The sequence below is a fragment of the Lissotriton helveticus genome, chromosome 3_1 (genome assembly GCF_964261635.1).
Source record: "Lissotriton helveticus chromosome 3_1, aLisHel1.1, whole genome shotgun sequence".
NCBI classification, from domain to species: domain Eukaryota; kingdom Metazoa; phylum Chordata; class Amphibia; order Caudata; family Salamandridae; genus Lissotriton; species Lissotriton helveticus.
In genome coordinates, this window is record NC_136061.1 from 886,145,840 (window position 1) to 886,171,871 (window position 26,032).

The window sequence follows — 26,032 nt, forward strand, 5'->3', positions numbered from 1 at the left end:
GTAATTCTCTTGCATGGAGACAGAAAGACTAGACTAGAGCTGGAGATGTTTATGCGGTTCAGTAGCTTAGGAATGCGAAGACGAAAAGCTGAACTGATAACTAGAGGCATAACATATTCTTGGCAGACAGGCAGGCAGAGCCAGGCCGGGCACCGCGCTGCTTAGCAGGAAGTAAGTGAAGGGTCAGGGATGCAGGTGGGGGCTGCATCGCTCCTCGGAGTGGGTTCAGGAGACTGGAGCTCGAATCTGGTGTCCGGGCCCCTTTTGAGGCCTAGAAACGGGGACAATGCGGTGAATTAACGTGCACACTGTGAAACGTGGCAACATAGGCCTAATACTCGTTGCTTTCACGAGAACTGGATACTGGCATACTAGAGTTGGACACAACTATAATTGCGTCTTAAATCGATCATAGGGGGATATATGCATATCGATCATGCACATATAACATAGGATGGGGAACACGTAGGCACATATAACAAGGCAAAATTCAATTTTCCTCATTCCCTCCTTGTGCCCTACGTTTCCATCAGGAAACATCAATATTCATGATACCATCTATCTGTTCATATAGCATCATTTGCTTGTCTCGAATTATCTTGGAACGGGACTTAGGACTAGGAATACAAGAGGTAGCACACAAGCCGCAAATCGCAGGGCCACATTGTAAACAAAGGCAGCAACTGAATATGATCATTACTGCTATACCTAGGAATGACAATACTTTCCATCCCCAGGCAGATATTATACTCCAGAGCCAACCGGACCATGTCCAGGTGCCTGGATTCTGGTGTAATTGATGGGCAATTTTATGAAGTCTGGTTATAGCTGAATAAACAGACGGCGCGTTATTAGGAATGAAAATGCAGCAACTAGATCCGATGACTCTACAAGCTCCTCCTCTATCGGCCAGTATGACGTCAAGAACGAGACGATTCTGGAGCACGACAAATCTAATAGCAGATTGTTCTTCAGTTAAATTACCTAGAGCGGAAGTAGTCTCATTCACTACTGCTTCAAGGGTTCTGGTTAGCCTACGTATTAACTTACTATTCTGGACAGGACCTATGAAGAAAAAGAAACCTTTATTGAAGTCTTGATATTGTTCTAAGGCAGTTTCAGTTTGATCGACAATTGGGGACTCGATCTCCCTTCTATGTCTAACGTGTACTAGATGTGTGTTTCTGTGATAATCGGATGGGGCTAGGAAAACTGGTGGCAGTAGGAAGGCAATGTAACAAGTTCCATCCCAATCTAGGGGCAGACGTACATATGCGGTCTGACCACACACAAAATAAGAATGACGTGAGGCTTTGAAAATAGATTTCCCACTGTCACTATACTCGACCATAGTAGTACAATCACTATGTCCTACATGTGCGGAACCATTCTTTCTGACACATAATTCGCCTTTAACTGGTAGAACTGAAATAGCAGGCAAATCTGGAGTAGTCTGGGACTGAACATTCAGAACCATGAAATTCGAGGAATAATTACCTAAATCATATACTTCATTTTCTAGATCTAACCCTGTTCTATGGGAAAGACCTTGCTTGTCTGGGAAACATGTTCGATTCAGAAGGGACATATCAGTTGAGGATGACGTTAACGTGGACCATGCTCCACATGAACCATTATGTGAAAACGGATAGGGAAAGAGTGGCAGAACTCCCTTCGATGTCTGGAAAGGGGGGAGTCGACCACACACCCAACAATTAGTGGCATTGCTGGTCTGGTGTGAATAGTGCAGCATTCGGATAAAAGTATTATTACGCATAGCAAGACGATATGATAACTCGTGATGAGGCAGGTCACTAAATGTGTGCTCTACTGTAACATTAGAAAACATATGTACATGTGAAATAGGAAAACATAAATGTAAAGCATAACTTATGCAAGTAACCATAAGACTCAGAAATAATAGAAAGAACAGAGTAATGATACATCTCTTAGAGTTTTGACTAACTCTCTCACTGTGTGGGTCTATCTCATACATGTCAGGAACCTGTCTAACCGTTTCACCCGAGAGGGACTTAGACAATTAAACTGGCTGACTTACTAGACCTCAATTTCTGTTTATACTCCTGCTGCGGAGTTTTCTCTAACAAGGGAAGTTTAGATTCAGTGTCTGGGCAGTCCTTGAGAACGGGGCAGTCTTTGAGAAAAGTCTTTGGTTTGAGTCCATGAAACTTCTTTACGTGGCTCACATGTAGCCACCCTTTTCTGTTTTCGACTTTCACTGCTGTCCGGGTGGTGAGAAGAACAAGGCGGGGCTCCTTCCAGCGGGGCTCCAGCGGACTTGAACGATCAAAATTTCTCACAAGGACGAAGTCACCTGGAACGACCTTGTGCGGTTTCACTTCGGTGTTGTCTGGAAATGCAGCGGCGACCTGTGAACTACATGATTGTAGTGCAGACATCAAGGCGGCCAAATAATCTGTCAGCATATTACTGTCAACATCGGTAATTGTACGTGGTCTAGGTGTACCCCACATATTTGGGGGACGACCGAACACAACCTCATACGGAGATAGACCTGAACGGGAATGAGCAACCATTCTCATATAGAAAAGGGCGACTGGCAGTGCTACCATCCAATCTACGCCTTTCTCTGCGCATACTTTGGCGATTCGGATTTTCAGAGTCTGGTTATGTCTCTCTACGAGACCGGCTGCTTCGGGATGTCGTACACAGTGGAACTTCCACTGGTACCCTAACAGAAGGGAAACTTGTTTCATGAGCTCGGATGAGAATGGCTGGCCGTTATCTGAATACACGACCCTAGGTAATCCATAGCGGGGGAAATACTCACGAACCAACTGCCTGGCAGTGGTCGCGGCTGTGTAATCTGGAACTGGATATGCTTCTGTCCACCTGGACAAAGCGCATACAACTACGAGGACATACTTGAAACCTCGACATCGCTCCATCTGAATATAATCCATCTGGAGGACTTCAAAAGGGTGGTCAGGAGGATGGAATCCACCTTGTTCCACCGGGATACCTTTACCTGGATTGAACTGACAACAGATCATGCAGGTACGTACTTTCTGCTTGGCTGCTGCTCGTAAATGCTTGTTGAACCAGAGGTTCTGAATACTGTCTAACATGGCTTTTTCTCCTAAGTGTGCTGGACTATGTGCGGTGTTAATAATGACTTGAACCATAGAGTCGGGGAGAAACCATGTGGCTTTTCCCTTCGTCAACCATCCTTGATCTGTCTGGACCCCTCCTTGTTCAGACCATTTCTTGATTTCTTCTGGAGTGGCATGTAACTGTATATCTATTACATCTTGTGTTGGGTCCTTAACTGTCATACAAGTAGTCTGGTCTGGAATATGTGTCGGTGTCGTGTTAACTGGAATGTCTGGAGTCTGGGCTGTAAGCTTGGCTGTTCGATCTGCTAGATCGTTACCCTGGGAAATGATATCAGTGGCTTTCGTATGTGCCTTGCACTTCATGATAGCGATAACTGTCGGTAAATGTATTGCATCTAACAGAGCTTGAATGAGGGGGCCATGCTGAATCTTGGTTCCATGAGAAGTCATAAAACCTCTTTCTTGCCAGAGCACTCCAAAGTCGTGTACGACTCCGAATGCATAACGTGAATCCGTGTATATGTTAACTTTCAGGTTCTTGGCACGTATGCAGGCTTGGGTCAGAGCGACAAGCTCTGCTGCTTGAGCAGACAGGGTGTCTATACGATGTGTTTCTATAACTTCGGTTTCAGTAGTCACTGCATACGCGGCTACTAGTTCTCCTGTACTTGTTCTCATACATGAACCATCCACATAAAGTGTCAGGTCGGGATTAGGTAATGCAATGTCTGTCAAGTCTTGTCTTGGCTTTGTCGTAGTGTTAACAACTTCCACACAGTCATGTGTGGCAGGATTAGAGGTAACTGACGGTAACAGTGTAGCTGGATTTAAAATGTTGCAGCGTCTGATTTCTATGTGTGGCTGAAACAGTGTCAGTTCATAACCTGTTAAACGTGCAATTGTCAAGTGCTGAGTCTGTGTTCGGTTTAAAAGAACTTCCACGGAGTGTGGAACTTGTACTGTCATGGAATGTCCTAACACTATGGAATCACTTTGTCTGATAGCTAGAGCTGTGGCAGCAACTGACTTGAGGCACGCAGGCAGAGCCTGGGCTACTGGATCTAATGTGCTAGAAAAATAAGCACAGGGCTTGTATTGTCCTGCTTGATCTTGAGAACAGATAATGCAGTACCATCATGTTCAGTGACAAAAAGTGTAAAAGGCTTACTGTAGTTAGGTGTTGCTAGAACAGGTGCATTACATAAAGCTTTCATTAACTCATTGAAAACAAGTGTATGTTCCTGGGTCCAAGGGAGGACAGTCGATACGGCTGCCTCCTGTGTCGTTAACTGTATCAGTGGCTTGGCTAAAAATGCATACTGAGGAATCCATTGTCTGCAGTAAGAAGTGAGGCCGATGAAAGCTCGTACCTCCTTCTGAGTCTTGGGCTGTGGAAGACGTTGCTATTAACTGGATACGGTCAGGTGTCAACTACCTACCCCTCTTGGACAGTAAGTGTCCTAAGTAGACCACTTGCTGGACACAGAATTGCAATTTGGAAGGGGACACCTTGTGCCCCATCTCGGCCAGAAAATACAGAACTGTAAGTGACGCACGTTCGCAGTCACTTTCAGAACGGGCTGTGATCAGTAGATCATCGACATACTGGAGCAGGGCAGTGTCAGTTGGCATGTGAATATTGTCTAGTTGTCTTTTAAGTGCTTGACTGTAAATACTAGGACTTTCTGTAAAACCTTGAGGAGCTCGTGTGAATTTATAGCTTCTTCCATTTAAACAGAATCCGAAAAGGAACTGGCTGTCTGGATGAATGGGGACACTAAAGAATGCGTTCTTGAGATCGATAACTGTAAAGAACGTAGCTTCGGAATCAATGGCAGTCAATAGGGAAGAAATATCTGGAACCACTGGGTACTGGGGTATGATACATTTATTAAGTTCTCGAAGGTCAATCACTAATCGATAAACTGGAGGTGCATTTGGATCAGTACGTTTCAGAATCGGAATGATAGGAGAATTACATATATTGGAGTCAGTCTCTACAACCACTCCTTGAACAATAAGCTCGTCAATAATTTTAGATAAGGCTGCTACAGCCTTAGGTGGCAATTTGTACTGTCGGATTCGTGGTAACACAACACCTGGCTTCAGGGTAACACGATGGGGTGTGATATGCATACAACCTACATCAGTTGGACCTTGCGCCCATAAATGCTGTGGTACATTCAATAATCTTGGATCAAAATCACGTAATACATAATTACCTTTAAAATCTCTCAGGAACAGTCGCACCCCTTCTGGGGAGCAGCATATGACTGCTCCTAATTCTTTCAGAGTTCTAATGCCTAATAAATTCTCTGGACATGATTTCGTGAGTAACAAGTCTGTAGTTCGGGACAATGGACCAACTTCTAGAGTAACTGGTTTCGATATTTCATTAACAATAGGCTTTCCTGAAAATCCAAGGGAAACATTTCTAGAGCCTGAGAGCGGAGCCCCTGGAACCTCGTCATGACTGATGGTAGTCCTACTTGCCCCTGTATCAATCAGAAACTTTCTGTCTTTCCCTAATACTTGACTGTGTACATAGGGACCCTCTTGATCTACAGGAATCTCGATGAGAGGCAAGCCTACCTCCCTCTCTAGGCTGTTTCATGAATACGGCTGGTAATCTGGATACTCTGACTGTGCATACTGGTACATCTGCTGTGTAACGTGTTGTGTTGCAGCTATAGGCTGCGGTACTGTAGCTGTCTGTTGTGCATTCTGCGGTGGCTGGGAAGTCTGTGAAACTTGTTCTTGTCTAGGCGGACGTGGTCTTTCTTTCGTTTTACCAGTAGCTATGTTGTGTTTCAGAACTGCACATTCGTTTATATAATGACCTGGCTGTTTACAGTAATTGCATGTCCCTTTAACGGGAGCTGCAGGATGACTGGCTTGATTCGGACCCCTCTTCTGACTGTCTTGTGGAACAGATTGTGCAACTAATACTTTCATTTTCGTGTCTTTCATACGTCTCTTTTCATGTTCCTGCTCTTCCCTGATTCTGTTCTGGTGGTACTGGAGCATCTGGAGCATCTGTGACGGAGTATTAGCTTGCCAGGTACTTTCGACTTTCAGTACTCGATTTTTAACTTGTGGACTTGAATTCTCAACTAGTTTGGTAACAAAAAGATGGGGATACGATTCACTACTTGTTTTCAGACCACTATTAATAATGAAACATTTCTCAAATCTAGAATAAAAATCACTAGTATCTTCGTCTTGTTTCTGTTTACAGGCTGAGATGGCATCCCAATCTTCCTTTTTCGTGGCTAGTAATCTTGGCAAGACTTGTATTAACAATTCGGGCAAAGTTTTAGCTTTATCCCCAAGACCGGTACCTGGTACTCGTGTATTATCTTCAGTTTCTAATGCTGTCCAATCTATCTTTTTCTCTCCCACCTCCCATTCTTTTTCTTTGAGTTTTTCATATATGCCCGCAGGCAACAGGACCTTTAACATTTTAATGATGTCAGGATACGTGTATTCTCCCATACGGAGCATGTCCTTTAATTCACGGTGAAACCCTGCTGGATCTTTATCATGACAGGGAATTAACTTTTTCATTTCCAAGAGTTCTATTTTCGTGATAGGGGTATAAACAAATACTCGTTCTAGACCACCACCCTCTTTCTTGACTGGATGTACTTCTCGTAACGGATTCTGTCTATCTATGTAGAATGATTTATTTTCTGGGGGTGAGACATGAACAAAATGTGGATTCAGAAACGTTCGGTACTTGTGGCGCTGTTCTAGAATGACACTAATTAAATCGGTACCTAGACCTTTCCATTTGTTTTGGAGTAACTCGTTCAATATATCATGTAGCGGACCTGGATCAGAATGTTGTTCCTCATACAGTGTAGTGAGGTGCTGAATCATATATGTACCCACCAGACGTTGCTCGGCTGGGGGCAGTTTCAGAAACGTTTGGGCCACTATTTCGTCTGGAAACGTGGTAGAATCACTAGTCCATCGGACTGCTGATCGGGCTAGTTCTTGTTCATGCATTGTACTAAGCTCGCTATACCCTATTCGTAATTTCAGAATGTGATCGGTGGCTTGGAATACTTGCTCAAGAGAACACTGTTCTGGTACTAGAGGAGGAAAAGCTTTCTTGTAATCTAGGCGTGAATGTCGGTCGGAAAGTCTAGTTCTACCTACATACGCTATTCTGGAGGGATTCTCGCTGTCTACCTCTTCACTAGAAGAGTCGTATTCTTTCTCGGTTGCTCTTTTTGCTTCCTCTTTCTGGTGTATACGTATTATTTCCTTACGAATTTTCTTGTACATACTCTCTACACTACCTTGTGTCTTGTGTTTTCCCTCGGCTATATTGTCACTCCACCTGGTCAGGACTTTCATCTCGTCTTGGTCTTTATCTGGATAATCTTGCTCTCTTATTAAACAGTTAATCAAGAACTTTAAAATCATAAGTTGAACCTCGGCTTTCCTTTGTGACATAGCTTCGTGAATACTTCCTGGATTCTCTCCTGTACGGATAAAACGATATATTCTGTTTAGATGTTCCTTCATATCAGGCAGGGTGATCAAAAAGCTGGCCACCCGTCTTAAACGTACTGAATATAAGATCATGTGATCTTCGCCTGGAACTGGATCATATATACAGTCAGTAAGAAGTCGCTTGAGATCTGTGTATGTCGCCACTTTTGGCGTACGCTGTAACGCTACGTCATGCAGCGTCAGTCGTCTAACTTGAGGCGGGGTGATAGGAGCACCTCCTTCAGCCCCTCCTGAGCTGGAATCGTCAGTTAATACTGTACGGGCTGGCAGAGTGACTGGCAAAACGGGTACATTTACTGTGGGCTGGTCCGGGGGTGCTGGAATATGAACTTGACCCCCGGGAACAGTAGTTGGCGGGACAGGAATTACATTATTAACGGGAGCAGGCGGAACAGGATTTGCATAGGCTGGGACTGTGTCGTCCAAATAGGACGAAAGAAATATGTCAGCTGCGGTCTGTTTATGACGTAGTTTAATCGGGACCAATGGCGGCGGTAAATTACCGGGTACTTCCGGGGTTGCCTTTGGCAAGCCCTCGGCAAGAAGAGGATACATGCCTTTAATAAGGGCATTCCTCTGTCTGTCTGACTGTTCTGCTTTAACTCGTTCACCTTCTTCGATTAATTCCCTTTCTTGGGCTCTTTCTGAGGATTCCCTACTTAATTCTGTTTTTCTGAATTCTTTTTCGGTTCTTTTATGAGATTCTTTGCGCCATAACTCGATGGCATCTTTCTGGGACTGTCGGGCTTTCTTTTTCCATAATGCTTCTTCTACTCTCATGATGCACTCGGCATCCCATGTACCTGATACGGGCCATCTATATTTCTCTTCTAGTTCCTTGGTATAGTCCGCCCATAAGTCTAGATATATTATGGCATCTAAGCCATGCTTGTGATACATAAAATGTCCTGGACTGTCCCTAGGAGGGACAGGAACTGCTTCTTCGAGTAACCCTTTTCTGGTCTTTAACTGACGTAATTTCGAGAACAGAGGCATTTCGGTAATACACTTGGAACACAATACACAATAATCACAGTAATAATATGGCAAACAAATCACTCATACCACGACATAGAAATACATTAAAAACAGTTCGAACAGAATACTACCTGATACACTGAAAACACAACACTTGGATTTCTCGAGAACGGACTTACTAGAATTACTGGATGCACTGCTAAAACAGTACAGAACATACCGGTCCCATAAAGAGACACGTCATACCGTATCCACCTAGGTGAATACTTCGGACTGGATCTGTGTACCCAAACCCAACGGACCAGGAACAAACTAATGATCCTGTCTAGATACTTCCCCCGCGACGGTACTCACCGGGAAGCAGAAACTGGAAGGCCTCGGACTGGACTGGACTGCTACGACGTCGGACTACGAACTTCGGACTTCGGAAACAGGTGGGCCTCCGGATACTTCGGACCTTGACTCTCGGCTTGGGCTCTGGTCGGGACGAACCGCATTCCACACCGCTTCGTCTGGATGCCGGACCGCAGTCTCCGTCTCCTCCGTGGGCCTGAGGGAGACTTGAAGCAGAAATATCTGCCGGTGCGCAGTAGAGTTCCGTCACGGCTGCAGAGGGTCAGGGGACCTGCGTACATCGCCAGCGCGTGAGGAAGGGGCACGTCCCTATTCGGGCGCCATTTATGTGGTAAATAAATATTTAATTACCGATACTATTTTTGAATATATTGACAATAACAGATAGCTCAATAAATAAGAGGCAGAATCCGATGTATCCGAGTTGAACAGACTTTATTCAGGCAAAAGGGAAGGGACTGGAACGGGACAGCCTGAAATAAAAATAGGAAGGAAGGCAGCTGCACCCGTTTCATCACAATTCAACATATATATAGTAAGACATTTCTATTACATTACATACAGTAGGCGTAACTAGTGACAAGCGTAAGATAAGAAGACATGGGCGTGAAAAGAAGGCGTGCACAGGGCGTGCACGTAGACATGTGATGAGAACGTCACAAAAGTGTCATGAATGGGCGGAAACATGGAGGGGGCTACCTGAGCAGCTGGGACCTTTAACCTAGTGGTGCGCGCAAACGGGCAATGACGTGTTACCGGGGAAAACTGGGGGCTATGACTTCTGCACTAGAAGAGGAGACTAAAGTCTGCGGTGTCAGGACGACATGTACCTATAGCATATCTGGTATCTGGTGTTTGGAGTACATGTTGATAGAATCTAAAAGTTATCAGGGCAAAGGCTACTTGACACTAAGGCTGGTGCATGCATATATTCTACATGTATTGCGTGTGCTATGAATCTTCATGAATATTAATACAGTAATTCTCTTGCATGGAGACAGAAAGACTAGACTAGAGCTGGAGATGTTTATGCGGTTCAGTAGCTTAGGAATGCGAAGACGAAAAGCTGAACTAATAACTAGAGGCATAACATATTCTTGGCAGACAGGCAGGCAGAGCCAGGCCGGGCACCGCGCTGCTTGGCAGGAAGTAAGTGAAGGGTCAGGGATGCAGGTGGGGGCTGCATCGCTCCTCGGAGTGGGTTCAGGAGACTGGAGCTCGAATCTGGTGTCCGGGCCCCTTTTGAGGCCTAGAAACGGGGACAATGCGGTGAATTAACGTGCACACTGTGAAACGTGGCAACATAGGCCTAATACTCGTTGCTTTCACGAGAACTGGATACTGGCATACTAGAGTTGGACACAACTATAATTGCGTCGTAAATCGATCATAGGGGGATATATGCATATCGATCATGCACATATAACATAGGATGGGGAACACGTAGGCACATATAACAAGGCAAAATTCAATTTTGCCTTGGTAATACATTCAGAAATGTACTAGTCCCATAGACCAGTTATTTATCAAAATATATTATCAAAAAATAAATCTAAATCATTTTAATAGCTCCAATTTTGAAGTGCCCCATCACCCTCCCTTCCTCTTTCATATTCTCTCTCTCTATCCCCCACCTCTTTCCCTCCTTCCATCTTTGTCTACTTCCCCTGCTCCTACCTCCTCTCCCCTGAATCTCCCAATGCCTGCTCTTTCCCTTACGTATATGTCCTTACTGTTTTTTTTGACCTAACATGTAACTATGTAACTATGCTCTGAAATTGTGTAAACTTGTAATGATTTAACCTGCAACTATGGTCTGATACTCATGTAAAGCACTCTAGCCAGCGCTATATAAAACCTTTCAAATAAATAAATAAATACTTGTAACGACTGCGTTGTAAAGCCCAGCTTTGTAAATGTATGCATAGTAATATCATACATTCCTCATTAATGAACTCCATTGTATAAATAATTAATCAAAATTCCACTGGTTAGTGTGCTTGCGGGTATCGGCCTCTGCTCATGGGTGATGCAAAGTCAATCAACATATGCACACTCACCTAGAAAGCTAAAACCATCCACTTAACATAACATATGTATTTGTAAAGCACACATTCACCCAAGGGTATCATGGAGGTGAATAACAGATGTTTTTTTGTTACCCAACGGTATTCATTTTATCGGCCTTATCAGGATGAAAGTGAACCTGCTAGGATTTGAACCTATGACCATGATGTCGAACCCAGGCCCCTGGATTGGGTGCAGTAGTCCACCAATCCACCAGACCCAGCTAAAGCCCTTCTTCTGGTACTGCAAGGAGTTTACACTCTGAACAAATATTATTGTAGTTTCATTCCATCCGTCTGAAAATAGGCAAAAGGTTTCACTTCATTCCTTAAATTCCAGTGCATTTGGACACAGGAGTTTGAGGGAATAACTTGAAGCCTATTTGTTGAGTGCACTTTTCCCCTGATGAAAGGCCACCCATGCCTGAAATGTATTGAGGATTGGGGAAGCAAAGGTTATCTGTTCATGATGGGATTTAAGGAATGAAGTGGTTACACCTGGAAGTTTATCAGACTGTGGAAACAAAATACTAATAACTTTATGATTCATGAAAATGTTAACTTGTTTAGTTATTAATACTGATGGAATAAATGTACGATAATATTGACTAAGTGTGGAGTTCCTCGCAATACCTGAAGTAGTGCTCAGAAGGACGCAGATAGTTTTCTATACATGCATATGGAGAAAATAAATCTGGCCAGACACAATGAAGCCGTTCATATCCGATTTAAGTATCCTCAGATCAACTCGAAATTGTGTCATGCCTGGGGTGCAGCATATTGGGATTACCCACTTTCTTTACAAACAATCATAAGCAATACAGAAGTAAAGGAAATGCACCTTTATTTCCTTCCCTAAATTGCACACTGGACATAGAGATAAGAGCAGAAGGATTGGCTAGCCATTTGTAGCAAAAGCTAATGATAGGTACTATTCGGCACCTAAATTCTAGGTACAAATTTTTCACAGCAAAAGGAGTGATATCATCCAGATAGGCCTCTAATCATAGGTCTCACTTAAAATCAAAGAAGTGATCAATAATGCCTCTATACCTTGGAGCCACTTGCAATGCGTCCATCTTGTAAGGCAATATATAACTTTGGGGTGTTTCCCTGACACCCTTACTTCTGTTCTTGGGTTATCCCACAACCCAAAAATGAGGAGCCAGGTTTACAAGTGTTTCAGCTGTTGAATGCCACATGCTCTATGCAAGTTTAACACTTCTTTTATAGCCCTTTTGTATGAATCTAATTTATCAGTGGACCAACTTTTACACTAATTTAGTAGAGGTCTAAGATTAATTGTATGAGTTACAGATTTTATTCACATATCCAGGTGCAAGGAAGTAGAGGGGCAGTCTGGGGTATGCTAAGCAACCATCTAAGAAATCTATTTTCTATCCTGGCTAAGCCAATGCCATTATAGTAGCTCAATATTTCAGCACCTTAAGTGCCACACTTAGCCCACATTTCAACACCATAAATGGCCGTATCTGGGGCTTTTTTGCAAAATACCTTCAGTTCTAGTTAAGCAGATCTGAAGGTGGTGGGTTTAACCGCATGCGTGCGGGCGGAATTCCGCCCGTACGCTGGGTTTTTCGTAATCGCACTTTACGTGACGAGCTGGGCTCGTCATGAGCGTGCGAGGAGGCTACGCCATGACGAGCCCAGCTCGTCATGAGCGTCGAAGGGGTTAAATATGTTTAATACAGCTGATGCATTATGCTGTACTGTGTGTTACGTGGCTCTTAGTTATTCCTGGGGACCATGACAGAGTATGGGACCACTTTATACCCATATACACAAAGTGAAAACCGTTTCGATCCATTGTGAGGACATCCATATAAAATATATGGGTTTGAAATTCATATATTTAGTTTTCAACTGGTTGATTTCCGAAACATGATCAACACAGAACAAAATGATCTAAAAGGGACTGAAACCCCACTGGAGTTTTAGAGACAAGTAAGGTTTCATCAGCAAAATGTAGAGAGGGTGTCTTACAAACAGTCAGTTTTGAGGAATCATTTATACAAGCATTCAAATCCTCTAAAACACCATTAATATACAGGCAGTACAGGGTAAGGGTCCACACACAGCCCTGACACACTCCTTTTTCATTGACAATAAAATCAGTCAATTCCCTTTCTTTCCCCTACCTGACTTGGACATAGTTATTGGTATTCAGTGGAAGTATTATGGATCGGAAACTTTACGCCACCCCCGTACACTCAAGTACTGCCCACAGCTGGGGTCTGTGGATCAAATCAAGTGCAGACCTTAGATCGACAAAAGCAACATATAATAAATGTACCGACTGTAAGACAACTGTTTTCCAGAATATAAGCAGGAATTAGAAGACCTGGTGGATGTTGCTGACCTTGATTTTCATTCCTGCATGAAAGTGAGAAAAAACTCTGTATTATCCAAGCTTGGAGTTTTGTGAGAACTTGTCTACAAACAATTTTCTGAGGTTGTCAAATAGAAAAATGGTTCTATAAATACCAGAATAATCCTTATTGCCTTTCTCATAAATAGGAGCAATTACCACCGTCCTTCAAGTTCTAGGTATGTGAGAGTATGCCATTATAGCATTTGATAAAGTGTTTATGTAGGACGTGTAAATCTGGGGTCCCTTGGTATTTTATCAGGACCTGTGGCCTTGCCAGGTTTCATACCTGCCAATTGCTTAAATGGTGTCGTCCATTATCAAACTCCAGTCTCTCTGTGTTAAGTATCAGCTTCGTAGCAACAAACACCTTTAACTGGCTGATTGAGAATTGGAGTGTAGGTCACAAAAATGCTTAGACCAAACATGTATTTGGATATGGAAAACTCCAATAGTATGATCACAGAGGCTGCCATTGGCAACTATGTGCCAGGATCCTCTATGACCAATCCTGTTATGCTAAATAAAACAAGATCATGCCAATTTACATCCTTCCAGTCTCTCTTACATAGTGCTTGTTGCCTCCCTTATAGGAGCTCAATTTTCGCTCTTAATTGAAGCTAGAAACTTGTGTTTTGCTATCTTACAGTCTCTATTGAGCCAGGATATTTGCAGATTTATTTGCAACACAGGTTTTAACTACTGAGTGGAAATTATCCCATATACACTGAAACAGTTTGTTAGGAATAAGAGTTATATTTGGTTGGCTTATAGAAGTGGAGGCAATGTGAGCCAGTGATTCCATTGCATCTAAAACCTTTTCGTAGATGTACACTAGTGTTTCTGGTTGTGGGTGAGTATGTGTCCATGCATTGGACATTCTATTTCTAGTAATAATCTGTGACAAGTCATCTGGAGAATATAGAGGTGCCAGGGTGGGGTTCTTTAGACCTTTCAGGGTTAAAGAGAGGGCATTATGGTCACTATCTGTTGGCTGTTTTATTACCACACCATCCAGAGCTGGCCATACTCTTGTATCAAGCAAGATGTAGTGTATCCTTCTACTATTATTTATTGTATGATTAATATATTGTAGGTGTATGCATCTTTGTTATCAGATCATGCCCAAACATTACACGATCATACAAGACCATGTCTCAAAGTCAAATCAGCCAGCTGAAATATGGCAGCAGATCAAGTTTTGATTGATCAAAGAACCACCATGGCTATACTTGACTTTTCATATTCCCATTCCCTTATGGATGTGCAGCATCTAGGCACTTTTTAGGCTACATTGAAGTCCCCTGCTACTAAGCATGGGCTGAAAATCCGTTGCGCTCGCGGAATTTGCAAATTTTTGGCAATTTTGCGGTCCGCGAATCGCGCAAAATTGTCAAAGAATTTGCAATTCGCAAGTTGGCGGATTGTTTTTGCTTGGTCGCGCTTCAAAAATACAATCTCGGGCGCGCGGCGTTGACTTACCGTGATTCTGAGTTCGCCGAGTTGTTTTCCTCCCGGTTTGCGTGCGCTGCGCCATTTTCGATCTTGCTATCTGACCGCGCGAGACTTTTCAACAGCGAGTACGTCATGGCGTGATCGCGCAAGACTATTCGACCGCGAGTACGTAATGGAGTTCCGCCATCTTGCAATGCAAGACTTTCAGAACGTGAATACGTCATAAAGGCCCGCGAACATGTATCGCGAGAGTAAACAATAGCGAATACGTAGATGCACCGCGCAGCTGACATCCAGCGGGAGATTTGAACATCTCGCTTTCCCGAAATCGCAAAAATTGCAATTCTGCACAAGAAATCTATCGCTGGCAGCATAAATCTTTTGAAATTGATGATTTGAATCAAAATGACTCCTCAGATTGACATTTGGCTGCACTTTTTTGTGCAAGGAGTGCATTTTTGGGGGGTTGGGAGGAAAGAAGTGCCCCAGAGTCTCCAATTTCCTGTTCCTGTCCAGCAGGCTCCTCCCAGCGCTTTGTCCATGTCCTGGTCACTTTTCATTTGGATCTGGAGCTGGAAGGATTACTCTTTGTGGCTGCTGCTGGATATTTGTATTTGAGGACTTTTTGTTTGGATCAATTTTGGAGTTGAGATTTTACACGTAAGTTGATGTTGTTTGTTTGGGGCATTGCAGTTGCTGCAACTACAATTTATAAACTTTTTCACAACTTTAAAAAATATATATTGTGGGTAGCCACAGTGTCCAGTAGGCCCAGGGTTAGTCATGGGTGCATGATACAACTGTTTCTGTGAGTTTTGTTGAACTTAAATATCATTTACGGCATGGATGACATGGAATTGAACAGCTCACTGTTATATCTATGTGGAAGTTTTTTGTAATTTTGGGGTGCGTGTTAAAGCCACACTAGCCAGTAGGCCCAGGGGTACTCAGTGGTGCATGGGCCAGGTCTTTCTGTGGGGTCTCTTGAATTTAAACATCATTTAGGGCATGGATGCCATTGGATTGGGGTGATTTTTGTGTGTATTTCGATTTTTTGGGTGTTGTTGGGGCCTGGTCCAGGGCCTGGCCATGTGGCTGGGTGTCAAGGGGCCATTTTGAAGGCAGGCAGTGTGCTTTGTGCCATAGGCCTGCACCCAGTCTGCCTTGCTTTCATCCATTATGCCCAGGGGTACTCAGTGGTGTATGGGCCATGTCTTCCTGTGGGGTCTCATAAATTTAAACATCATTTAGGGCATGGATGGCATTGGATTGGGGTGATTTTTGTGTGTATTTCGATTTTTTGGGTGTTGTTGGGGCCTGGTCCAGGGCCTGGCCATGTGGGTGGGGCCATTTTGAGGCCTGGTCCAGGGCCTGGCCATGTAGGTGGGGGTCTAGGGGCCATTTTGAAGCCAGGCAGTGTGCTTTGTGACATAGGCCTGCACCCAGTCAGCCTTGCTTTCATCCATTATGCCCAGGGGTACTCAGTGGTGCATGGGCCAAGTCTTTCTGTGCGGTCTCTTGAATTTGAACATCATTTAGGGAATGGATGCCATTGGATTGGGGTGATTTTTGTGTGTATTTCGATTTTTTGGGTGTTGTTGGGGCCTGGTCCAGGGCCTGGCCATGTGGGTGGGGCCATTTTGAGGCCTGGTCCATGGCCTGGCCATGTGGGTGGGGGTCTAGGGGCCATTTTGAAGCCAGGCAGTGTGATTTGTGCCATAGGCCTGCACCCATTCTGCCTTGCTTTCATCCATTATGCCCAGGGGTACTCAGTGGTGCATGTGCCAAGTCTTTCTGTGGGGTCTCTTGAATTTAAACATCATTTAGGGCATGGATGGCATTGGATTGGGGTGATTTTTGTGTGTATTTTGACTTTTTGGGTGTTGTTGGGGCCTGGTCCAGGGGATAGCCATGTGGGTGGGGGCCATTTTGAGGCCTGGCCCAGGGCCTGGCCATGTAGGTGGGGGTCTAGGGGCCATTTTGAAGCCAGGCAGTGTGCTTTGTGCCATAGGCCTGCACCCAGTCTGCCTTGCTTTCATCCATTACGCCCAGGGGTACTCAGTGGTGCATGGGCCATGTGTTTCTGTGGGGTCTCTTGAATTTAAACATCATTTAGGGCATGGATGGCATTGATTGGGGTGATTTTTGTATATATTTCGATTTTGTGGGTTTTGTTGGGGCCTGGTCCAGGGCTTGGACATGTGGGTGGGGGCCATTTTCAGGCCTGGTCCAGGGCCTAGCCACGTGGGTGGGGGTCTAGGGGCCATTTTGAAGCCAGGCAGTGTGCTTTGTGCCATAGGCCTGCACCCAGTCTGCCTTGCTTTCTTCCATTATGCCCAGCGGTACTCAGTGGTGCATGGGTCAAGTCTTTCTGTGGGGTCTCTTGAATTTAAACATCATTTAGGGCATGGATGGCATTGGATTGGGGTGATTTTTGTGTGTATTTCGATTTTTTGGGTGTTGTTGGGGCCTGGTCCAGGGCCTGGCCATATGGGTGGGGGCAATTTTGAGGCCTGGTCCAGGGCCTGGCCTGTGGGTGTTGGTCTAGGGGCCATTTTTAAGCCAGGCTATGTGCTTTGTGTCAAAGGCCTGCACCCAGTCTGCCTTGCTTTCATCCATTATGCCTAGGGGCCACTTACCAAGGAGACTGGTGTGCCGACAGACACTTTTTTTGGGGAAAAAACTATGCCTGCAGCAGCGGTGTCCGCCGGGGACCAAGCTGGGACCAGCGCCTCCGCTTCATTGGTCTCAGTGATTCAGAAAAGGGGGTGGTGATGAACAGAGTGCCTGAATTAAGCAGACCACTCTTACCCAGTCCAAAAGATCAGGGCTTGATCCATCACCGTTTTTTAGCTCACTGCACCATCCCAGCTCAGAACTTGGCTATATGCAAATTAGTCTGTTCCTGTCCCAGTGCATGATGGGAACAGGGCAAACCAAACTACCAAGCCAATTCTTGTACTGGGAAGGAAACAAGCTTCCGGGGACCGGTTTCTGCCATTTCAGGCGTCGTCGGCCCGGCTTGCTTGAATCCTGATGGTGCAATGAGCAAGGGACTCACATCTGAGTATACCCTTCCACGCTTATGGTGGACAAAAAGAGGCTGAAATGCCAGAAACCGGTCCCCGGTAGCTTGTCTCCTTTCTGGTGAAGAATTGGCTTGGTAGTTTGGTCTGCCCTGTTCCCATGATGCACTGGGCCAGGGACAGACTAATTTGCATATAGCCAGGTTCTGAGCTGGGATGGGGCAGTGAGATAAATAACGGTGATGGATCAAGCCCTGATCTTTGGACTGGGTAAGAGTGGTCTGCTTAATTCAGACACTCTGTTCATCACCACCCCCTTTTCTGTATCGTTTTTGGCCACTATAGGTGTGGCAGGGTATACTCAGACATGAGTCCCTTTCTCACTGCTCCATCAGGATTCAAGCAAGCCGGGCCGAAGAGGCTGAAATGCCAGAAACCGGTCCCCGGTAGCTTGTCTCCTTTCTGGTGAAGAATTGGCTTGGTAGTTTGGTCTGCCCTGTTCCCATGATGCACTGGGCCAGGGACAGACTAATTTGCATATAGCCAGGTTCTGAGCTGGGATGGGGCAGTGAGATAAATAACGGTGATGGATCAAGCCCTGATCTTTGGACTGGGTAAGAGTGGTCTGCTTAATTCAGACACTCTGTTCATCACCACCCCCTTTTCTGTATCGTCATTGGTCTCAGTGACACCACGCCAAGTTAAGCCCAAGCCCATGAGTCCCACAGGGGCAGCCACTTGAATTGCTCTTTCACCATCGACCAGTGATGTTTGCGTTGCCTCATCGGAAAGTAGCATCCAATCAACGCAGGGTGTAACTCATCTGACGAGTGTTCAACCACAGCCGCAATGACAACCACAGGTGCAACAAGGAGAGGCGCAAGGAGAGGCGCAAGGAGAGGTTCATGGAGAGGCACAAGTAGAGGCGCAAGTAGAGGCGCAACCAGAGGCGCAAGTAGAGGTGCATGGAGAGGTGCATGCCATATATTAAAATTCTATCGGAGTCCTCCCTTTCTTTTTATTATTGACTCACGGTTTGTTAACCGGGGAGGTATTGCTATTACCTTGCTAAATTAGCAGCCAGGATGGAAGGCAATAAGATCCTAAGTTATAGTGAGGATCAATTTAACAAAATAATTAATGGGACAACAAAAAACATCCCATCTGCCCAAATTAATAATACCGATGAGGAAGAATGGCGCAATTTATGGAATACCAAGAAAAAAATAATACGGACCGAACTACACTCTGACTTTCTAATTGACTACTGTAAAAATGGGATAATCCCTAAGGGGCTACAGGTAACAAACGAACCAGGGATTTTTATTGGAAACCACAAATTTATAGAAAAATTGACCTTAGTCGCGAATAGATGCAGCCGTGACTGGATGCTTTTAATTATAGAAACAGCATCAGACATACTAATAGTGGAAAGACAAGAATTGAAAGATCTTGAAAAGAAACTAACAGAGAGTACAGCACTAGATGATGCTGTTAAAAAATTAGAAGACATCCAAAAAGATGTAGATGGATATAGGGATTTTTTATTCAATAAAAAGAGCAATAAACTAAGAAAAGATGTTGCCAAGCACAATCCCGAATTCATTTATCCTTATTTGCAAAAAGACTATTACGATCGCCCCAGAGAGACACCTCAATATCGCAAACCTTGGCAACACCATCAGGGGAACAATTATCAAAAGAAGAAGGTTAGATTCTTCGATACTTCATACACTAGCTCTGACAGTGAATCAGAACTACAGAGTGACAATAGAAATACCGGCAAAGAGAACAATACTGCAAAAGGGCCAAACAGAGACTCCCTCTCTTTTTTAGAACAACGACAGAATTTTGTCCAACAGAGAGGGAGAGGCAGAGGGAGGGGCAAGTACGTGCCTCAACCTCAGTATCAACAGAGACCTTACACCAGGAGCCAGAAGAACTGGGACATGTAAACAAAGCCTCTGTAATTAACCTTTCAGATGTAGAACTGTCGATAGTAGAAATTAAGTTACTTGAAAAAGGGCTAGGATATGCGATTACATCTCCAGTTGACAGATTCAGTCTTGAAAGGGACCTCCAAAATTTCTTTAGGAAAGTAAGATTAATGTCATTTTTTGACGACAAAGAGAGGCCCCCTTCACGTAATAAATCTGGCTTAAAACCTAAATCAACATGGACCCCGCAGAGCAGTCAGGTAGACAAACACATCGAAGCTTTCGAAGAAGCAGTTACCAAAAGCGTTTCAGACGTCTTGGAGCAAAAAAATTGGATAGATTTCAATCTTAGTGAAGAAGAGAAAGAGGCTCTTATGAAGTTGGAGAATAACCAGGGGCTAACAATTAAACCGGCTGACAAAGGCGGCAGTATTGTGGTTATGTCAACTACACAATATAATATTAAAATGATATTACTTCTTAACAATAAAGATTACTACCAAAAGTCAAGTAGAAAGGATTGGTCCGCTCTTGAAAACAAGATAAAGAGAATCTTAGATTATGCAAAAGACGATGATACAATTTGTGATGAGGAGTATAGATTTTTATTAAACCTTAACCCTACAGTACCTGCACTATATGGACTTCCAAAAGTCCACAATAATCCTACCGACCCCCCAATGCGACCATTAGTGTCCAGCATAGGATCCCTTACAGAGCCCTTGAGTAAATATGCAGATACTTTCCTATAACCATATGTAATTAATCAAAAGGCTTATATTAAAGATACAGCTGCTATCATCCAAAAGTAGAGAACTTACCCTTTGATCCCGAAACGCAATATCTAGTAACGTTAGATATAGAGGCGTTATACACAAACATACCTCAAGACAGCACTATTGACATGATTACTAATCTACTCTGTCCAAATGGAAAGGACCCTACCGCTATTGAATCATTTATTATCGACTGCGTAACCCCTGTTTTAAAAAATAATATTTATTTATTTGGTAAAGAATTTTTTTTAAAAACTAAAGGCACCAGCATGGGAGCCACCTGTGCTCCCAGCTTGGCATGTCTTTACGCGGCACAATTTGAAGAAATGCATATATTTAATACCGTTGCCCCTTTTTTTGAAAATATCTCAGCATGGTCCCGATACATAGATGACATTTTTTTTATTTGGATGGGATCTGCAGAAACATTAGATGATTTTATCTCTTGGTTAAATTTAGGCGACAGAAATCTCAAATTCACAAGCCACTATGATCAACAAAAGTGCGAATTTTTAGACATAATAATAAAACACGAGTTTGGTAAACTACAGGTAGAACTTTTTACTAAAAAGACAGACAGAAATACCATGCTCAATTATAAAAGCCACCATCCGCCATGCCAGAAGAATAATATCCCTTTTGGACAGTTTTTAAGATTAAAATGTAACTGTTCACAGAATAGTGATTTTTTAAAACATGCTGATGTACTTTCAACAAAATTAAAAAATAGGGGATACCCAAACCGGATGGTTAAACAAGCTTTCAAAAGAGCACGGTATTTCAACAGAGATAATCTTTTCCAAGAGAAAACTAAAGATACACAAACGGAGAAAAGGTTAGTATTTGTGAGTAACTATAGTGGAGTCAGCAACAAAATAAAAAATATAATCAACCGTAACTGGAACCTTGTGACAAAAAAGAACAAAGAGAAAGTTCCGAAACCGATGTTTGCCTTTAGACGCAATCGGACTATTAAGAACAGTTTAGTCCATACCTATAGAGAAGATAATAAGAATAAGCAATCGACTATCAATAGTAACCCACTCCCCCTAGGTACGTTTCCATGCAGCAACTGCTCAAACTGTGTGAATATTATTAAAGGTGACTGTGTGGAACACAAAACAACAAAGCATAGAATAAAATCATTCATAAACTGTAGGTCCAAAAACATGGTGTATTTAATCAAATGCCCATGCGATTACATATATATAGGAGAAACATCTTGTGAAATAAGATTAAGAATCAATGAGCACAAATCTGCCATTCGCTGTCAAAAAGCATGGCGCCCCTCTCACGGATCACTGGAAAAAAGCAGGACATATTATTAATGACTTACGCTGGTGCGGTCTAGAACTAACAACTCAAACCAGCAGAGGAGGCAACACTGATACAAAAAGGACAAAACTTGAACAATTCTTTATGTCCAGATTTAATTCAGTGAAAGATGGACTATATACTAAAGAGGATTGGGAAAGGATCCTATAAGGACATTTAAGTAATACCGACAGTCGAACAAAATAGAAACAGGGAGAAATGTGATTCTTTACACACAGATGATGAAATATTCTTTCAACTAAAAACCACCTTGTGTGCAAATATTAGGCTTAAACTAAATATAGGCTTTGCAACTAATGAGAGGGCGCAATATACAATAATAAACTACAACTGTAGTTCCTCAGTCACGCGTCTTAAACTAATGACGACGTTTTAGGGCGTAAGTTAAAATCAAAAAACGACATCTGTAGTCCTTTAACTGTGCGCCGCACGTCATTTACGTAATGCGGTTGCCCACGTCTCGCGGTATGATACCCCCAAAAAGACCGCGATAACTCGCATAAATAACAAGCGATTTGGTATGAGCGTAATATAGCCTTTTACCAAGAAGTCGAGGAGCTGAGAGGGGCGCAGGGAGGCCGACACTAAGGAAAAAGGTAAGACCCACTGACACTGCGTTTTATACGGCATTATCTACATGTTTTCTTAGCTGTGTTTCGGTTTAATTGAAAACCGGTAAATAACACCTTGAACACCAAGGGGAGTAAATCTCCAATATGGTGTTTGAGATTGATATTGATTAACAGCGGAGGCACGTAATAACTGGGGTGAGAAGGACCTTAAGCTAACAATGTAAAAAACTGTGGCTTAGTCAAAAGTGCATGTTTGGCTATAATAAAGAATTAAATATATGATCGCCTCTAGGTATTTGACGAGCTATGGACATTGAGAGACTAGCTAACGTGAATAATATGTCGCTTGACCAGTATATTAAAAAAAAGAAAAAGTACGATATTGCCCGTTTTTTGCTTGTTTGAGATATAAATTGAGACATTCAAAGACGAGTAAGCTTAAGGATGATAATAGATATAACAGCATTACCCCCCAGAGTAGCCTTTGTAATTAAACCAAGTAAAGATGCAAAATAAAAGACACATGGCAGTGATACAACAGTGGAACGAGATATAATTAATGTAATCCCTCGCAGGTCGAATTGATAAAGACGCTATGAACGAAAACTCAGCGCTGATAGCAAATTAAGAGAATCCAGTCACGCTGCAGTAAGGGCCAATTAACCCTTCGTTGTGGGTGAGTACTATGGTCTGAACAAACTGACCTAGATTAGACGATTATTGTTTCTGGGTCTCAAGAGCACCCTGTGTCTTATTTTATTATAGGTACATAGTCCTTAAAAATACAGTGGCCCCCCTCGAGCTACATCCTCACTATTGAGTTCCTGAATTTAACAGGTAACACTAAACGTTATTAACAAAACGTGGGGTAGTATTTTATTAAATGGCAAGACGAAGTCTGTCCACCCTAGTGCTTAGTCACTTTGTATAACTTTATGTCCCCCTACAGAAAAGAATTTCACATTTGATGGACTATATCAGAGTCTCTATCATTTGAGATACGTCAACCAGACTACCTCCAATTAAAACGAGAGGGCTAATCAATTTCCGTAGGTACGCACAATGATTTATTCACCCATAGCTACCTTTGAGCGATAGTCAGTCACTTAAAATCATCTACCCACATGTCACGCCCAGTACAACTCAAATGCACGAACTATTTAAGTATAGAACTGCCCACTATTGTAGAATATGTAATACATGAATACGGTGAAAACTTGAAAGTGCCTTTTTGGAAAAGTAAAAAGAAAGTTGTCTTTTTCAGTAAACTCTATGAATGTATCTAATTGTATGTTTTCTTTGTATAGAATTGTTTGTCCTGATGAAGGTGATATAATACACCGAAACGCTGCGTCGACAACTTTGACAACTGTGATCACTTGAGGCTTATAACAATTGTGACAACTGTGAATTTTATGATTTTGTATTGTTTTACATGTGTATAAGGATTACCCTTTTTAAAAAAAACTCAGATAGAATTTTAATATATGGCACTCTATTGATGTGAAAGATTCGTGATTTTATCGATCTGCAATAAACTGTTTATTTTTTAATATACCAAATTATGTTTTATCATTTATATATTTGTGTATTTCACCTTTTGATGAATATTGTATAATTATGTATATGTTTCTACATAGTCGGCATTGTGAGTAATGAGGGCAGTACAGTAAAGGGTCTCAAGAGTTGTTCTTACGGGACTCGATAATCTTTTCACTTCCTTTCTCCTTGTCCCTGATTGTATCAATAAGGAGTCCTCCCTTTCTTTTTATTATTATGCACCACTGGTACCACCACAAATACAGGTAACTACTACACCAACACGACCTTCAGCTTCCATTTTTCTCGACAGAAGGGCCGGCAGGGACCTCCATCCAGCTCGACCTCCATTACCTCGAGAAGTGGTGCTGTAAGTGCACAACAGAGTCAAATTCCGCCACGCCCATCCTCCACTTCATCTGGCATTGAAAGTAGCACTAGCACCTCCACCACCACCAGAAATCTCAACTCCCCAGTTTGGGACTTCTTTAGTATTAGCAAAAAGGCAGAAAACCTAGTCATTTGTTCGATTTGTAAACTAGTTAGTCGGGGTAAGCTTGGTACCATCTATGGTACCGTAGGCCAGAGAGGTCATCTCCAAAAACACCACATTATCCAGTGGGAAGCGCGCCTAAGTAACATCCGGAAAGTCAAAAGTACAAATCCAAATGTATCCATTGATATTGCATCTGATGACAAGTAGCTGATCATGCAGGGGGGAGGTGAAAAACCATGAGACATTTTTTCTGGTACACACAGTACCCCTGGCAGCAGCACTGCAGTGGTAGCGCCCACACCCTCCTCTACCCCAGCAACATCTAGGAGGCACAGTAGTCTGGTAGAGACACCAATGCGAAAAAGTACATCAATGAGCCTACCTGCGTTGAAGAAGTCTGCATCCTCATCACATATGAAAATGGTCCAGACCACCATTAAAAGCATGTTTTGGTCGGAGGTGCCATTTGAACGCAACCACCCAATGGCACGTCTGTATAATGCCATGCTGGCTAAAATGTTAGCGCTGGACCTTCTCCCTTCTCCCTTTTTCTTTCGTGGAAGGGGTGGGTTTTCTAGAATTTGTGGCAACAGTCTGCCCTAAATGGAAGGTCCTATTTTGCCAGAGTCGCGGTTCCAGCACTAAATCACAATGTGCTGGACGTGATTGGGGCAGCTTTGCAGAAGAGTGCTGTTCACACTATCAACCTGACAACAGACATGTGAACCAGTTGCCAAGCTGTGTGCATCACTGCACACTGGGTCTCTTTTGCGGGGGTTAGAGAGAAGATAGCTGCAGGAAACTACTTGGAAACATGCAAAAGTAGCCATGTTTGCCATGGAGAAATCTCATACTGCAGTAAACATTTTGGAGGAGTTTAACAGTAAGGTCTTTGAATGGCTGCATCCAAGAAAGCGCATGATTGGTTATGTTTCCACGGATAATGGCAGTAATATAGTTAAGGCCATATCTGATGGTGGCTATTTCAGAGTGCCGTGTGTGGCGCACAGTATTAACATTGTTGTTCAAGATTTCTTGAAAAAAGAAAACACAGTCAGCAAGTTACTGACCACCTGCCCAAGAATCTGCAGACATTTCAGCCATTCTTTTAAGGGCCAGAAGCAGCTGAGGATCATTCACCATGATCGTAGAGTGCCAGTCAGAGGACTCATCCAGGAGGTGGCAACACGTTGGAACTCAACCATCTACATGCTTGAGCGTCTGTTTGAGCAGTACTTTGTAATCAATGAGTATGTCTTTAACGCAGGGGGTGCTTCTATGAAAGACATGAGGCTAGAGGTGGATGAATGGAACCTAGTTAAAAGCCTGACAGACATGATTCGTCCTTTTGAGGTGTTCACGCGTGAAGTCAGCAGGGAGGACTGTACTTTGGGCAAAGCTATCCCATTGTTGCGCATGCTAAAGCACCAACTGAAGGCGGTGTCTTCAACGTTCCGAGTTGATGCTGAAAAACAAGACGCATATCA